We start from the raw sequence: 17,066 nt of genomic DNA, 5'->3' as shown, positions 1-17,066 counted from the left end.
TGCAGTGCTGTTTCTGCCTCTGAGGAGCTCTGATTTTACTGTGTGAGTGCAGAACAGGCTGCATCCTCATGACTGGACATCTACACACACACACACACACACACACACACACACACACACACACACACACACACACACACAGTTTAAAAATCAAAGTTGTAACACAGATACAAGCAAACTCATCATAGAATCAGCACATAGATCAGCATCACTGTCCTCTGTGTTCATACCGGACGTCCCATGAGCAGCTACATGCTACAGAGGACTACACACACACACACACACACACACACACACACACACACACACACACATACATACATACACACATACATACACACACAGTTTAAAAATCAAAGTTGTAACACAAATACAAGAAAACTCATCACATTAGCATCACTGTCCTCTGTGCACATACTGGACGTCCCATGAGCAGCTACATGCTACGGAGGACTACACACATACACACACACACATGGTACAGCTGCAACACACACACACACACAGTTTAAAAATCAAAGTTGTGACACAAATACAAGAAGACTCATCACATTAGCATCACTGTCCTCTGTGCACATACTGGACGTCCCATGAGCAGCTACATGCTACAGAGGACTACACACACACACACACACACATGGTACAGCTGCAACACACATACATGGTACAACTGCAACACACACACATGCATGCAAGCACACAGCACCAGAGTAAACACACATAAACATAAACACACATATATAAATACATACTGTGCAGTAAATAGTCTGTGTCATCCAACAGAGCGAGAAGGCAGCATGTCCCGATGACACTGACAGTCCACAACTTGAGGGGGGAGGACTGTGGCACAGTGCAGCGTCACCCCTCCACCCACCCACACCCCCCCACCCCACCTCATGCTTCATTCACACACACACACACACACACACACACCTCGCTGCAGCACATCTACACATTCTGATCCCCCCCCCAAAAAACAGGGATTCACCTCCACTTGAGATGCAATTTATGGAAGTCCAAAGATGCCAATATTAAAAATTAAAAAAAAAAAAATACAATTATAATTATACTATTAATCTAAATTTCAGTATGTAAAACTGAAAATTGACAAACACTCCGCTGACTAATGAAAGTTTAATTTCCGTGCTGTGTTGCTGGATGGTTTTCCTGGCAGCTGGATTCAGGTGAGCTGAGCTGCCAGCTGGCTCGAGACCATGAACCCAGTTTCCAAATAAAGCTCAAAACAAGAAAAAACCCTGATGCTTGTTCCATAAACCTGCTTCTGTTCTGTGTGGAAGTACAATGAAACACAAGTACAACTGTATAACTGACAAGAACCAATAAATTAAAGAGTCGATTAAATCACATATAGCTAGATGATATTATATTAATGATTCCTTTAAAGCAGAGGGGTCAAACTCATTTCTGTTACAGCCAAATTTGATCTCATGTGGGCCGGATCAATGAAAAGATGGAAGGGAGGAAAGGAGGAAGGGAAAAATGATAGGAAGGAAGGAAAGACAAAAGGAAGGAAGGAAGGAAGGGAGGGAGGGAGGGAGGGAGGGAGGGAGGGAGGAAGGAAGGAAAGGAAGAAAGGAAAAGAAGATGATGAAAAGATGGAAGGAAGGACCGAGGGAAGAAGACAAGGAAGGAAGGAAGGAAGGAAAAGAAAGTTAAGGAAAGATGGAAGGAAGGAAGGATGGAGGGAAGGAAACAGAAGAAAAGAAGTAAGAAAGGAAGGAAGGAAAGAAGGACAGATGACAGGAGGGTAGGAAGGAAAAGAAAGGAGGGAAGGAAAGACAAGGAAGAAAGGAAAAGAAGATGAAGAAAAGATGGAAGGACAGAGGGAAGGAAACAGAAGGAAAGAAGACAAGGTAGGAAGACAAGGAAGGAAGGAAGGAAGCAAGGAAGAAAGGAAAAGAAAATTAAGGAAAGATGGAAGGAAGGAAGGAAGGATGGAGGGAAGGAAACAAAGAAGGAAAGAAGTAAGAAAGGGAGGAAGGAAAGAAGGACAGATGACAGGAGGGTATAGGAAGGAAAAGAAGACAGGAAGGAAAGTGGGCCGGATTGGACGCCTTGGGGGACCGGTTCTGGCCCACGGGCCGCATGTTTGACACCCCTGCTTTAAACTATCCAAAATGTTCCAAAAAAAATTTAAATTAGAGGCATGAACAGTTGTTGTAAGGAAATTTAAAAGATGTTAAACAATAAGTTAAATAATCATTTTAATATAATTTACTGAGCAAATATAACACTTTATAACTGGAATTAGTATTATAGATTACAAGATATAGCTAAATGTGTTGTTTGATGTAACCTCATGATGTTAAATAAGGCCTGTGATGTAAAAAAGCATCAATTTATTCACAGTGTTATGTTAAATATAGTTAAATAAAGTTAAATTATAAGTTCATATAGTTTGTGTTTGTTCATATTGGTGTTGATGATACTCATGATTGACAGTTTTTGGGATTATAAGGGTGAAAATCATTGCAGCAGAACCAGAGATATCATCTTTTTTTTATCACACACATTCATCTTTCTTGTCAAATCCCAGCGCCTACATTACCCACAATGCAACTCAACTCATGCTGGTAGCAGCTAATGTAGCCTGGAGCTGCTAACCTCACTTCTTTCTAACTTTACACCAACAGATTATTTTACTGTTCAAGCTTTAAGTGTTTAAACCCAAACTGAGGTAGCACAGAGTAGACACACACACGCGCACACACACACACACACACACACACACACACACACACACACACACACACACACACACACACACACACACACACACACACACACACACACACACACACACACACACACACACACACACATTTGAATCTATACAAATGGAAAAGTTTTTATTATTGGCAGATTCAAACTTCCATACTATGTTGTTTTCTTTTTAGGCTTGTGTGTGCATTTGAGTGTGACTGTGTGACTGTGTGTGTGTGTGTGTGTGTGTGTGTGTGTGTGTGTGTGTGTGTGTGTGTGTGTGTGTGTGTGTGTCTCTCTCTCTGTGTGTGTGTGTGTGTGTGATAGTCATTCAGATTGATCCCCTCCTCCCTCCCTTATCTTCATTCACTCCATCCCCAAATTGCTGATGCCTCGGCCGCCTCTGCCAGGTGGAGCTCCTGCAGTCAGCAGAACAGCTCTGCAGCGCACACACACACACACACACACACACACACACACACACACACACACACACACACACACATCACTTAGTTCACCCTCCCTGCCTGAAAATAGTCATTACGCATACCAGGACCGAGCAGGACGAGGGGAGGAGGGGAGTGCAGCGATAAGTGTGTGGAGCGAGGGGAGCTGTTATACGTCCTTTTTAAAAAGGAGAATAACTTTGAGTCAGAACATTTAACTCAGGTCACTTTTATTTGTGTAGCTCAAATATTACAAATGTGCCTCAAGGGGCTTTACAGTCAGTACAGCAACATACTGTAACATCCTCTGTCCTTCATGTGAAAGAGGAAAAAACTCCCCAAAAAACCTTCAACAAGGAAAAAAGGCAGAATCTCTCCCAGGACGGACAAATCCAAATTACAGAGCTCGGCATTAAACACAATTAAAATGGATTTGTACTGCTGTTCCCTGCAGGACTGGAGGAGAGCAGGTGATGTGTGAAATGAGAATAGAGGAGAAGAGATGAAGACAGTGAGATACAGCGAGAAGAGAGGGAGGAAAAAAAAGAAAGAGCAGAGAAAGCTGAAGCAGGGAGGGAGGGAGGCTGCAGCAGCAGGAATGATGCAGGAGAGCAGTTTCAAGCTCCATTAGCTCCATTAGCAGGTGTTAACTCACACACACTCAGCTGTTTATGATGGAGCCGTGACACATGGCTAACACATCATCGGTGTTTGTGTGTGTGTGTGTGTGTGTGTGTGTGTGTGTGTGTGTGTGTGTGTGTGTGTGTGTGTGTGTGTGTGTTGATGTGTCCTTTACAGACACAACAGAATTCCTCAGCGTCCATCTGTGTGGAGGGTAACGTGTCTTTATAGGCCAGCTGTGTGTGAGTCACCTATTTGTCCTCAAACAACATGTTGAAGGTTTCCCTCTTAGCCGGTTATTAAAAAGATCTGCAGAAAGTACAGTTAGAGGTACACAAAGCAGTGTGTAGTCGGCTCACATCTCAGATGTCTATGAGTTGTTAACAGCTCCACCAAATACTGATTCTTCCCTCTAAACTTCTCACATGCTTTCATTTCAATAAATGTTCAAATGATCCAATATTTCAGCAAAAATCAAAGATTAGAGAAAAAGTCCAAAAACTGAAATCACATTTGTGTATCGGAACTTTGTTTTTTCTTCTTTCCCATTAATCATCTCAGCAGCCCTCACATTTATCTGCTGACCCTTTGGAGGGGCCCCCACCCCTAGGTTGGGAACCACTGGACTAAACTAGCTAACTGTATATAAAGTAGTATAAACTAGCTAACTGTATATAAAGTAGTGTAAACTAGCTAACTGTATATAAAGTAATATAAACTAGCTAACTGTATATAGTAGTGTAAACTAGCTAACTGTATATAAAGTACTGTAAACTAGCTAACTGTATATAAAGTAGTATAAACTAGCTAACTGTATATAAAGTAGTATAAACTAGCTAACTGTATATAAAGTAGCGTAAACTAGCTAACTGTATATAAAGTAGTATAAACTAGCTAACTGTATATAAAGTAGTGTAAACTAGCTAACTGTATATAAAGTAGTACTGCAGTACTTTTACTGTAATACTGCATACTACATCACTCATAATACTGCAGTACTTTTACTGTAATACTGCATACTACATCACTCATAATACTGCAGTACTTTTACTGTAATACTGCATACTACATCACTATAATACTGCAGTACTTTAAGTCTGGAACACATGAAGGTTTGTTAACGTGGCTGAAATGAATCTGTGGTTGTTTAGCTCTGGAGTAATTTATAAAGTCTAAACTGATCCTGAAGGAGAAGAAAACATCGCTGACTGAAGAGTTTGCCACGTTAAACATCACAATAGGACTGTTTCTTCACTTCTGTCTCTATCTACATGTGTCCGACACGTGTGTATACACAAACACACACGGATAGCAGAGTGTGTGTGTCTGTGTGTGAGTGTGTCTCCATGTGTGTGTGTGTGTGAGTCTGTGTCTGTGTGAGTGTGAGTCTGTGTGTGTGTGTGTGTGTGTGTGAGTGTGTGTGTGAGTGTGAGTCTGTGTGTGTGTGTGAGTGTGAGTCTGTGTGTGTGTGTGAGTGTGAGTCTGTGTGTGTCTGTGTGTGAGTGTGTCTCCATGTGTGTATGTGTGTGTGAGTCTGTGTCTGTGTGTGTGAGTGTTTGTGTCTGTGTGTGAGTCTCTGTGTGTGTGTGTGTGTGTGTGTGTGTGTGTGTCTGTGTGTGTGTGTGTGTGTGTGAGTGTGTCTCTGTGTGTGTGTGTGTGTGTGTGTGTGTGTGTGTGTGTGTGTGTGTGTGTTTTGGCCTGTCCACAGCTCCAGGCAGGGATTGGGAGGAGTCCTGTTGGTCTCTCCAGGACAATAGATTACTTCAATTCAGGGCCCAAAGAAACCCCCCAAACCCCCCCAACCCCCCCCCCCCCCCAACCCCCCCCCCCCCCCCCCCTCCCCTCCTCCCCCCTCTACGGCACAGAGCAATGAGATAAATCAGCTTTAAATACAAACACAGCTTTTTGTAATTTGTTGACACTGAGAAAAAAATAATAAAGAAAATAACTGTCAGATTGAGCGATAATGAAAATAAACTGGAGCCTTAATGCTTTGAGCTGCTGCTGCTAGGATTCAGATGCTCAGATACAATGGGGAGGGGGGGGGGGGGGGTAAATATAGTTCACTATGTAGTAACTCAGATATGATATGAGACACAGACACATTATAGTTTGATATCTAATAATGTAGCAAATACCTTCCCATTAACCCTCCTGTTGTCCTCAGGTCAAGGAAGGACAGAAGGAAGGAAGGAAGGAAAGGAGTAAGGATGAAAAGAAGAGGGAATTTAGGAGAGAAGGAAGGGAGGAATTTAGGAGAGAAGGAAGGAAGGAATTTAGGAGAGAAGGAAGGAAGGAAGGAAAGGAGTAAGGATGAAAAGAGGAAGGAATTTAGGAGAGAAGGAAGGAAGGAAGGAAAGGAGTAAGGATGAAAAGAGGAAGGAATTTAGGAGAGAAGGAAGGGAGGAATTTAGGAGAGAAGGAAGGAAGGAAGGAAAGGAGTAGGGAGGGAGGAAAGGAGGTAGGAAGGAAAGGAGTAAGGATGAAAAGAGGAAGGAATTCAGGAGAGAAGGGAGGAAGGAGTAAGGAGGGAGGAAAGGTTGAAGGAAGGAAAGAATGAAGGAAGGAAGGAAAGGACTAAGGAGGGAGGGAGGAAAGGAGGAAGGAAGGAAAGGAGTAAGGATGAAAAGAGAAAGGAATTTAGGAGAGAAGGAAGGAAGGAGTAAGGAGTAAGGAGGGAGGAAAGGTTGAAGGAAGGAAAGGACTAAGGAGGGAGGGAGGAAAGGAGAGAGGAAGGAAAGAAGGAAGGAAGGAAAGGAAAAGAGTAGGGAGGGAGGGAAGGAGGAAGGAAGGAAAGGAGTAAGGATGAAAAGAGGAAGGAATTTAGGAGAGAAGGAAGGAGTAAGGAGGGAGGAAAGGTTGAAGGAAGGAAGGAAGGAAGGAAAGGACTAAGGAGGGAGGGAGGGAGGGAGGAAGGATGGAGGGAGCAAAGAAAGAAGGGTGCAGAGGATGAAGGAAGGAAACATTAAAGAAAGAAGGAAGGAAGGAAAGAAGGAACAGTCAAAAGAGAGATGGGGTCAATTTGACCCGTGAGGACGACACAAGGGTTAAAATCATAATAAAAACTGAATCAGATACACACACACACACTCACACTCACACTCACACTCACACTCACACACACAGACACTCACACACACTCACACACACAGACACACACACACACACACACACACACACAGAGAGACACACACACACACACACACACTCACACACACTCACACACTCACACAGAGAGACACACACACACACACACACACACACACAGAGAGACACACACACACACACACACAGACACTCACACACACACACACACACACACACACACAGAGAGAGACACACACACACACACACACACACACACACACACACACAGCATAACTATTAATAAGCATCATATTTATAAGATACGGTCACATTCCTGTCTGCTTGGTCAGAAAAGTCATTTTTGGCAGAAATGGAGAATAATAAAAGTATGAATAAATGTTTTCACAACAATCACGAGGGTCTAACGTGGCAGCGGTTAACTTTCATACTACTTTACGTTGTAGTGTAATAAATAATTTCTTTAGGGGTTTATTTTGTGTTTTATTCTCTTTTTACTGCATTTGTTTTAGACTTGAGTGTCATTTAAAAGAACTGTATGAATTACAATGTATTATTTATAGAGCTGTCAGCGTTAACGCGTTAATCGTGATTAGATTAATGCAATCCATAACACGTTAATTTTTTAAAATTGCATTTTAATGTTGCAAGCCTTTTTGTCCCTTCTCCTCCCCCGTAGACGGCTCCTCTAGCTGTAGCGCTATGCTTTGAAGTGGCCTCCTGCAGTAAACCTACCGCGCTGATGGAAAGTAAGAGAGCTACTGGACTTTTGAACGGCTTGTTTAACTTTAAAACACTTCCAGACGCTTCAGTTGACAAGTCAAAAGTAAAATGCAACCTGTGTCAAACGGAGTTTAACTACCACCGGAGTACGTGGAGTTTGAGTTAGCACCTCCACTCTAAACACCCAGGTGCAGCCAAGCCAGCCTCAGCTCCACCAAAGGACCATTTTGGAGTGTGGGAGTCGCAGCAGAGCCGTGATTGATTCCCAGTTAAGACACTCTGGTAAGAAATGCTTTACATTATGGGCTTAAAACTGCCTTCAAATGGAAAATAACAGGATTTTAAACATGCTATTCAAAACGCGATTAATTGCGATTAACTATGGAAATTATGCGATTAATCTCAATTTAAAAAATTAATCGTTTGACAGCCCTAATTATTTAACATATTATTTTCATATATTACTAAGAAGATCTTTAATGTATAAGACTGGTGTTATTCTGTTATTCTATACACTTATTATTATTCTCAATACTTTGAAGTATTGTCCTTCCATCTGTCCTTGCTCCCTTCCTACCTTCCATCCATCTATCTTCCCTTCCTTCCTTCCTTCCTTCTTTTCCTTCCTTCTTGTCTTCTCTTCTCTTCCTTCCATCTGTCCTTGCTCCCTTCCTTCCTTCCATCCATCTGTCTTCCCTTCCTTCCTTCCTTCCTTCTTTTCCTTCCTTCTTGTCTTCTCTTCTCTTCCTTCCATCTGTCCTTGCTCCCTTCCTTCCTTCCATCCATCTGTCTTCCCTTCCTTCCTTCCTTCCTTCCTTCCTTCCTTCTTTCTTTTCCTTCCTTCTTGTCTTCTCTTCTCTTCCTTCCATCTGTCCTTGCTCCCTTCCTTCCTTCCATCCATCTGTCTTCCCTTCCTTCCTTCCTTCCTTCCTTCCTGTCTTCTCTTCCTTCCATCTGTCCTTGCTCCCTTCCTTCCTTCCTCCCATCCATCTGTCTTCCCTTCCTTCCTTCCTTCTTTTCCTTCTTGTCTTCTCTTCTCTTCCTTCCATCTGTCCTTGCTCCCTTCCTTCCTTCCATCCATCTGTCTTCCCTTCCTTCCTTCCTTCTTTTCCTTCCTTCTTGTCTTTCTTTTCTCTTCCTGCCATCTGTCCTTGCTCCCTTTCTTCCTTCCTTCCAGCTTTCCTTCCTGTATTCTCTTTCTTCTCCTCCTTCTTTTCCTTCCTTCCTTCTTTCCTTCCTTCCTTCCTTCCTTCCTTTTAACGGTCCACCTGAGATCAAATTGTTCTGTATGTGGCCCTTGAATGAAAATGAGTTTGACACCTCTGATTTAGAGTATCAGCAGACTCCTTTAACGATGAGGTCATGTATGAATGCTTGAGCCTGGGTGTAACTGTGAAAGCAGGGTAGAGGTAGAGGACCTGCAGGATCCTGGCTGAGTTTGAACCTCACACATCAGGAGAAGAACAAACCTGTCGAGTTAAACCGTCATAAAAACGACGTACAGCTGGAACATTTAGAAGTTTCCATTCCTTTTTTGGTGATTCCTCTTCATTTGGTCTCTATAGTTTCTGTTAACAACAGCAAAAAAAAAAAAAAAAGAAAAGAAAAGAAAAGCTTGGCACAGTAAAGTGCTCCATTAGAGCCAAGTTTACATGACCTTTGACCTCTTCTCCAAATAATAAACACTTAGCAAGTTCGGGATTATCTCGGGTAACTTTCAGTCCCCTTATTTAGCATTTATGAGCAGTGTGACTGAGTCAAGCTCCAAAAAGACTGGATCCTACATTTCCCATGATGCAACTCAGCAGCATCAAGCTCCAGTTAACTTTAAGCATTAATAATCACTATATAAAGAGATTAAAAAGTAATATAAAACACTATAATGAACATAAACCTCTTTACATTTATACCTGCTCAGTAACAGTAGTCAGTTTGTTTAACCCAGGGTTGTCAAACATGCGGCCCGTGGGCCAGATCCAGCCCACCGAGGGGTCCAATCCTGCCCACTTTCCTTAGGGAGGGAGAAAGTAAAGGAAGGAAGGGAGGAAAGAGAGAAGGAGGGAGGGAGGAAAGAAAGAGAGAAGGAGGGAGGGAGGAAAGAGAGAGAGAAGGAGGGAGGGAGGGAGGAAAGAAGGAAGGAAAGGAAGGAAGGAGGGAAGAAAGGGGGATGGAGGAAGTACAGACGGAAGGAAGGAAAGGAGGGAAGGAAGGAACGAACAGTCAAAACAGTCTGGGTCAATTTGACCCGGGAGGACGACACGAAGGTTAAAGTAGCTGCTCAGACTGACTCCCATTCAAAAAAAGCCTCAACTTCTCTTTACAGAAACTAAGTCAAACATTGTTTTTAATGAGTCATTCTGGTCTCAATCTCTAACTTCAGGCCCTTTAATAAGTCAGCTGATGGTCATTTAGGAAATTATTGCTCTCTTAATAAGATTTGAAGACTTTGATATCTGTCCTCAGAGCGTTGATTGACAGCTGTGATTGACAGGAGTCGAGCTATTGTTGCAATATTTCCCTAAATGTAATGCTATTGAAATATTACATCTGCCATATTAGCACAATTTAGCAAGAGTAGCTAAAGTACTAGATATATAAAGTTAATTTTCTTTCTGTATCTGATTCTTAGCATCCAGAAACAAAACCTTTACTCTCTACTGCCCCCTGCTGACCGCATGTTTAATTGCACCACACTGGTTTAGTTTAGTGTTTTTATTCTGTCGTAAAATCCTTCTCTACAGAAATAAAAACATTGTAAACCACATATAAAACAAAGTGTTATGCATAAAAATGAAGCACGGCATAAAATAGAAAGACTTAAAGCTATAAACTCTATAATCTGTTTACTGAAATACTAGAATCACCAATAAAAAGCTCAATGTCTCACACGAAGCCTCGCTGACTCACTCAAATGATTCACTGTTTGGAGGAGCTTCCTGTTTGTATTAATGAATATATGCTTTCATTTAACGAGCTCAAGAAAGATAACAAAGCAAGGATTCAAGTGCAGTGTTGAGAGACCCTCAAGGATTTCACAAATTGCTCTCTGAGGTTACAGTCGGGACATTTCTCTGGTTGATTCTCACATTCTTTCAAATGTCAAAGAAACCCACCGCTCTATTCTGGTTCATTTCTCTGGTTTAATTCTCTCTGAAACACACTTTGTTTCTTCTCTTTGTCACTTTCTGGCCTCTGATGTACCTGAAACTGAATCTGACACAGCAGGTTCTCATTTACCCTGTTTTATAAAACTCAACGCTGGTACCTCACAAACAGAGTTCAAAGAGCTTCATTGTTTTATTAAAGAGGACAAACTCAGCACATCTCCAGCTCTATATTAATATTCTGAGTCTCTACTGGAATATCTTTACATGATTTCCAGTTAAAAACTTCTTATTTATCTTCTACTGGTCCTTTATGCAGCCGCTCAGTTCAGCCTCTGTCTGAGCTCCTGTCTCTTTAAGAGTGGAAACACCTTAGCAACCACCTTAGCAACCACCTTAACAACAAAGATTCCGGAATGGATGGTCGTTGCTAACGAAGCGTTCAGAGCAGGTTGAAGCCCACATGGAAACACCTTAGCAACCACCTTAGCAACCACCTTAGCAACCACCTTAGCTAAGTAACAAACTAATAAACTATGTAACGAAGTAATTAACTATCAAACTAAGTAAGTAGGTAAGTAAGTAATGAACTAACTAAGTAAGCATCGAAACTAAGTAAGCAAGCAACGAACTAGAAAACTAAGTAGGTAATTAACGAAGTCTGTTCTGATTGGTCGGCTTCAGGAAGCTTCTACATAAACTAGCTGTACTAGCAGGATTTCAATACTTTTTCTCCTTCTTTACTCCAAAAGTTCAACTTCTTAAATAAATCACATCCGTACATGTTGGAGCTGAATCACAACTGAGATACAAGAGTGGAAACACCTTAGCAACCGCCCTAGCAACCACCTTAGCTAAGTAACGAACTAATAAACTAAGTAACGAAGTAATGAACTATCAAACTAAGTAGGTAGGTAAGTAAGTAATGAACTAAGTAATAAACTAACTAAATAAATAAGCAAGTATCGAAACTAAGCAAGTAACGAACTAGCAAACTAAGTAAGTAATTTACTAACTACTGAGATATGAGAGTGGAAACATCTTAGCAACCGCCCTAGCAACCACCTTAGCAACAAATATTCCGGAATTAATGGCTGTTGCTAATGAAGCGTTCAGAGCATGTTGAAGGCCACATGGAAACACCTTAGCAACCACCTTAGCAACCAGGGGCTACAGAACGGACACCCATTTGTGGGCATGTGCAAGAAGTTAACGTCAGCTTGTCAACTGATTAAAACATTAACACAGACAATGACTCATTTTACCAACTAAAAACCACAACTACCACCAATGAAGAGTCATGTGTGATCACTTCCTGTTAGCTGTGATGACACAAGTTGATTTGACCATTTCATGTGGAAAAGATTTCTTCAATTTGCATTAATTATTGCGACTTATTGCAAAACCAGCGTCTCCCTGAAGGGCCTGAATGAAGTATTGGCTCACAACTGTACAAACTAATGTTTCAGGATTTTAGGATTTTAGGATCTTTTTCTCCTTCTTTACTCCAGATGTCAACTTTTCTAAAAACAAGCTAAAGGACAAACTCCACCCGTTCATGTCATATCAGTTTCCAACATGTAAACAGTGTTGATTTTAACTGGAACAATCACATTTAGTTTTCTTTTTTTTTATTGTGTGAAAGCTCTGTGGTAATACACCTCTAACATCTGGTCATATGAAAACTTATTATTTCATGTAACATCATCTAAAATCTATAAAAGAAATTAAACAGATAAAAAGGTTTCTACTATTTTGTCCATCCCATGAACACAAATAAGGTAAAATATTAATATTAACCCTCCTGTTGTCCTCGAGTCAAGGAAGGTAGGGAGGGAGGAAGAAGGAGGGAAGGAAGGAAGGAAGAAGGAAGGAAAGGACAAAGGAAGGAGGGAGGGAGGAAGGAAGGAAGGAAGGAAAGGAGGGAAGGAAGGAATGGAGGGAAAGGAGGGAGGAAGGAAGGAAGGAGGGATGAAGGAAGGAAAGGAGGGAGGGAGGGAGGAAGGAAAGAAAGGAGGGAGGAAGGAGGGAAGGAAGGAAGGAATGGAGGGAGGGGGGGGGAGGGAGGAGGGAGGAAAGAAGGAACAGACAAAACAGACGGGGTCAATTTGACCCGGGAGGACGACACAAAGGTTAAATCACCTTTCTGACGATGGTCAACTAAAACTGGAAATGTAGAAGCTTCATAAAAGTAGAATTTATGTTGGAGCTGCTGTGTTGGATTACAATAGAGAGCACAGATGTTCCTAATAAAGGGCTCAGTGAGTGTATCACCCAATCCTAAAATTAAAAACTAGGAATCAGGCTCTTTTTATGACACATAGGCGGCTGATACTAGGCGGCTTTGATTGAGCTACTTTAGCGTCTCCATGTAGATATTTATGTTTTATGTTTATTTTTCTGAACAGAGCCTTTCCCTCTCTGACATGACTGACCCAGAAACTCGATCCAGACCTTGACATCATGTTCTTTCTGTCTTTTTCAACATATATCAGTGTTAACGTCACGTGTAATGAAATCCATACGTGTATCTGAGCGCCTCCAGAGCTGCTGTGGCCTCTGCTGTGACATCGCTTAAAAATAAAAGGGGCACACCTCTCTCCGCTGTGATATACTGTCGGCTCTTTTATGTCCGGTGTCCTTTCTGTCTGTAAATGTCCCCTTGGGGGTCTCTCAGATTTTAAGGTTTTGGGTGTTTCACAGCTCGTTTAGTTCTCCCTCTGAAGCAGGTTTCACGAGGGTCGAATGTTGGCTCGTTGCCTCTGCTGCTCCATCATAAATATCTGTCAACAACGGCCTCAAACCTGTGAAAGTCTGCCGTGTTACTGAGAACCGAGGAGGTCTCCAGGGACAGATGAGGCTGATCCTAAAACATTAGTTTGTACAGTTGTGAGCCAATACTTCATTCAGGCCCTTCAGGGAGACGCTGGTTTCGCAATAAGTCGGAACAATTAACGCAAATTGAAGAAATGTTTTCCACATGAAATGGTCAAATCTACTTGTGTCATCACAGCTAACAGGAAGTGATCACACATGACTCTTCATTGGTGGTAGTTGTGGTTTTTAGTTGGTAAAATGAGTCATTGTCTGTTTTAATGTACAGTTGACAAGCTAACGTTAACTTCTTGCACATGCACACACATGGATGTCCGTTCTGTAGCCCTGGTTGCTAAGGTGGTTGCTAAGGTGTTTCCATGTGGCCTTCAACCTGCTCTGAACGCTTCGTTAGCAACGACCATCCATTCCGGAATCTTTGTTGCTAAGGTGGTTGCTAAGGTGTTTCCACTCTCATATCTCACATGACTCTTCATTGGTGGTAGTTGTGGTTTTTAGCTGGTAAAATGAGTCATTGTCTGTTTCAATGTAGAGTTGACAAGCTGACGTTAACTTATCGCCTTCCAGTGAATATCAGTCCGTCTCCACAAATATGCAAATAACTCAACAAATGGCCAAAGCACCCACCTAGTACTGTAGATATACTTTTTAATCCTCCAGGTATAAACAAGCATGGAAGCAAGTATGTTACTAATGATGCTGGGTCAAAGCTAACCCTGTCTTCTCTTCCTTCCTTCTTTCCCTCAATCTGTCTTCCCTTCCTTACTTCTTTCCTTCCACCTGTCCTTCCTAACTTTCTTAGTTCCTTCCTTCTTTTCCTTCCTTGCTTCCTTCTTGTCTTCTCTTCCTTCCTTCTCCTCCTTCTTTTCCTTCCTTCCTTCCATCTTTTCTTCCTGTATTCTCTTCCTTCTCCTTCCTCTTTTCCTTCCATCCTTCCTTCCTTTTAATGATCCGGCCTACATGAGCTCATATTGGGCTGTATGTGGTCCTTGAATGAAAATGAGTTTGACTCCCCTGGTGTAGAGACTAATAATGAGTCAGAATATGGACAGCATGTAAAGGGTTAAGTGCCTAGAAAACACATTGATTTGGAGTTGAAACAGCCTTGGATCAGAGAGGTGAAGCATGCTGTCAGGACAACCTGTCTGTAGGACGGATGTGATTTCTGTGTCTGACAGCAAACTGAACGATCACAGATAAACACAAAGTAGTGATATCAGGATCTTCTCGTTGGACGGACAGTTTCAGTCGCTGTAGATAAAACCAATCAGACTTTAACTGAGCTGCTATCTAACAGGAAGTGATGAAGACTACAGCCGTGCAGAGCTCTGGAGAACATTTCAGGTCACCTGGATGACGCTGATGCTCCTGCAGGACAGATAAGACGTTTCTGCTGAGACTCAAATAATCAACACCATGAAAGTCATTTAACGTCTGTGTTTCCTGTCGCTTCTTTTCATGACTCTACTTCTTCATTTTAGTCTTCATTTAGATGTTTTGCCTTAGTACACATAGAGAAAGTTTCATTATTTAGTCTCACAGCTGTTAACCCTTAAACAGGCAACGTGCACCAGGAGATACACACTCTTTAATCTTCCTGTTGTCCTCCCGGGTCCTTCCTTCCTTCATCTGTCCTTCCTTCCTTCCTTCCTTCATCTGTCCTTCCTTCCTTCCTTCCTTCCTCAGATCTAAGTTCAGCTGTTAGGGTAAATGTTCCCTCCTTCTGTCCTTTCTTCCTTCCTTCATCTGTCCTTCCTTCCTTCCTTCCTTCCTTCCTTCATCTGTCCTTCCTTCCTTCCTTCCTTCCTTCATCTGTCCTTCCTTCCTTCCTTCCTTCCTTCATCTGTCCTTCCTTCCTTCCTTCCTTCCTTCCTCAGATCTAAGTTCAGCTGTTAGGGTAAATGTTCCCTCCTTCTGTCCTTTCTTCCTTCCTTCATCTGTCCTTCCTTTCCTTCCTTCTTCCTTCCTCCCTTCCTTCCCTTCCTCCCTCCTTCCTTTCCTTCCTTCTTCCTCCCTTCCTTCTCTTCCTCCCTCCCTTCCTTCCCTTCCTCCCTCCTTCCTTTCCTTCCTTCTTCCTCCCTTCCTTCTCTTCCTCCCTCCTTTCCTTCCTTCTTCCTCCTTCCTTCCTTCCCTCCTTCCTTCCTTCCTTCCTTCCTTCCTTCCTTCCTTACTTTAGGTGCAAATGACATAACTAGTAAGGCCTGTTTTAAGGGTTAAAAGAGTTGGCTGGTCAGTTTCTGTATTTATCTGAATGTCAGCTAATCTCATGTTTGGATCCAAATAACAATGAACTGATCTACTAACAAGTCTGATATATATTATTCAGTCTCACCGCTGCACTGGGTTACATGTTTCTTTATTATGAAGAGTTTGGTCATGTTTTCAGTCTCTGTAGAGTAGTTCTGTGTAAAGCAGACGCTACTGAGCATGTGCAGAAAGGCAGCTCAATTTACAGCTTCACTCGCTGGTTGTGCTTCATATTACAACCTCTCAAATGTTTAATGTAGTACAAACTAGTTAAGTATAAATTCAAGATTCTCTTCATTTGTTTGGTTGACTATAATATGTTTAATTTGTTTTTATATCACTATTATCATTATCATTTATTTATTTGTTAAATTGCTCATAAATGTTCATGTATGAGGTATGCCATCTCATTTTCAAAGACACACAAAGGGCGGCTGTGGGCAGGAGGTAGAGCGGTCGTCCTCCAATTGGAAGATTGGTGGTTCGATTCTCGGCTCCTCCAGTCCACATGTCGTGGTGTCCTTGGGCAAGACACTTAACCCCTAATTGCTCCCGTTGCTGTGCCAACGGTGTGTAGATGTGTATGAATGGTTAGATCCCCCTGATGAGCAGGTTGGCACCCTGCGTGGTAGCCCCTGCCATCAGTGTATGAATGTGTGTGAAAGGGTAATATGACATGTCATGTAAAGCGCTTTGAGTGGTCGCACAGACTAGAAAGGCGATATATAAGTACAGTCCATTTACCATTTACAAAGGGTTAATCATCAAATTCAATAAAAAAAGATGAAAATAGCAAAAATAAAAAAGGAGTAATCTGCATCATTAGTTGAACTAAAGCTGCCTTGTACTGTAAATCTCATGAAGCGGTCCTCCCTCCCTCCCCTCCCTCCCCTCCATCCAAACACCAGTCTTATTTTGGGCGCTGTGGTGAACCCCCCCCCCCCCCCCCCCCCCCCGTAATAAAGTCAAGTGTGTTTCCAGGTCTTTGCTCCGCTCGCTGTTCTCAGGCTGATGGGAAATGATGCAGGGGAGATGCTATATTCAGCATCTCTCTGAGAACAGGAGCAGAGTGATGTAACAGGCTTCAGCAGCTGCTCTGGAAAAGCACACACGGGTGGGTGGGGGTGGGCGGGTACCAGGTACCAGGTACCACATGGAAACACCTTAGCAACCGCCTTAACAACCACCTTAGCTAAGTAATGAACTAATAAACTAAGTAACGAACTAATGAACTAACTAAGTAAAAAAAAAGTGTTCAAAA

Source organism: Scomber japonicus, chromosome 19 (genome assembly GCF_027409825.1).
Source record: "Scomber japonicus isolate fScoJap1 chromosome 19, fScoJap1.pri, whole genome shotgun sequence".
NCBI lineage: Eukaryota > Metazoa > Chordata > Actinopteri > Scombriformes > Scombridae > Scomber > Scomber japonicus.
Note: the sequence above shows the minus strand (reverse complement) of the source record.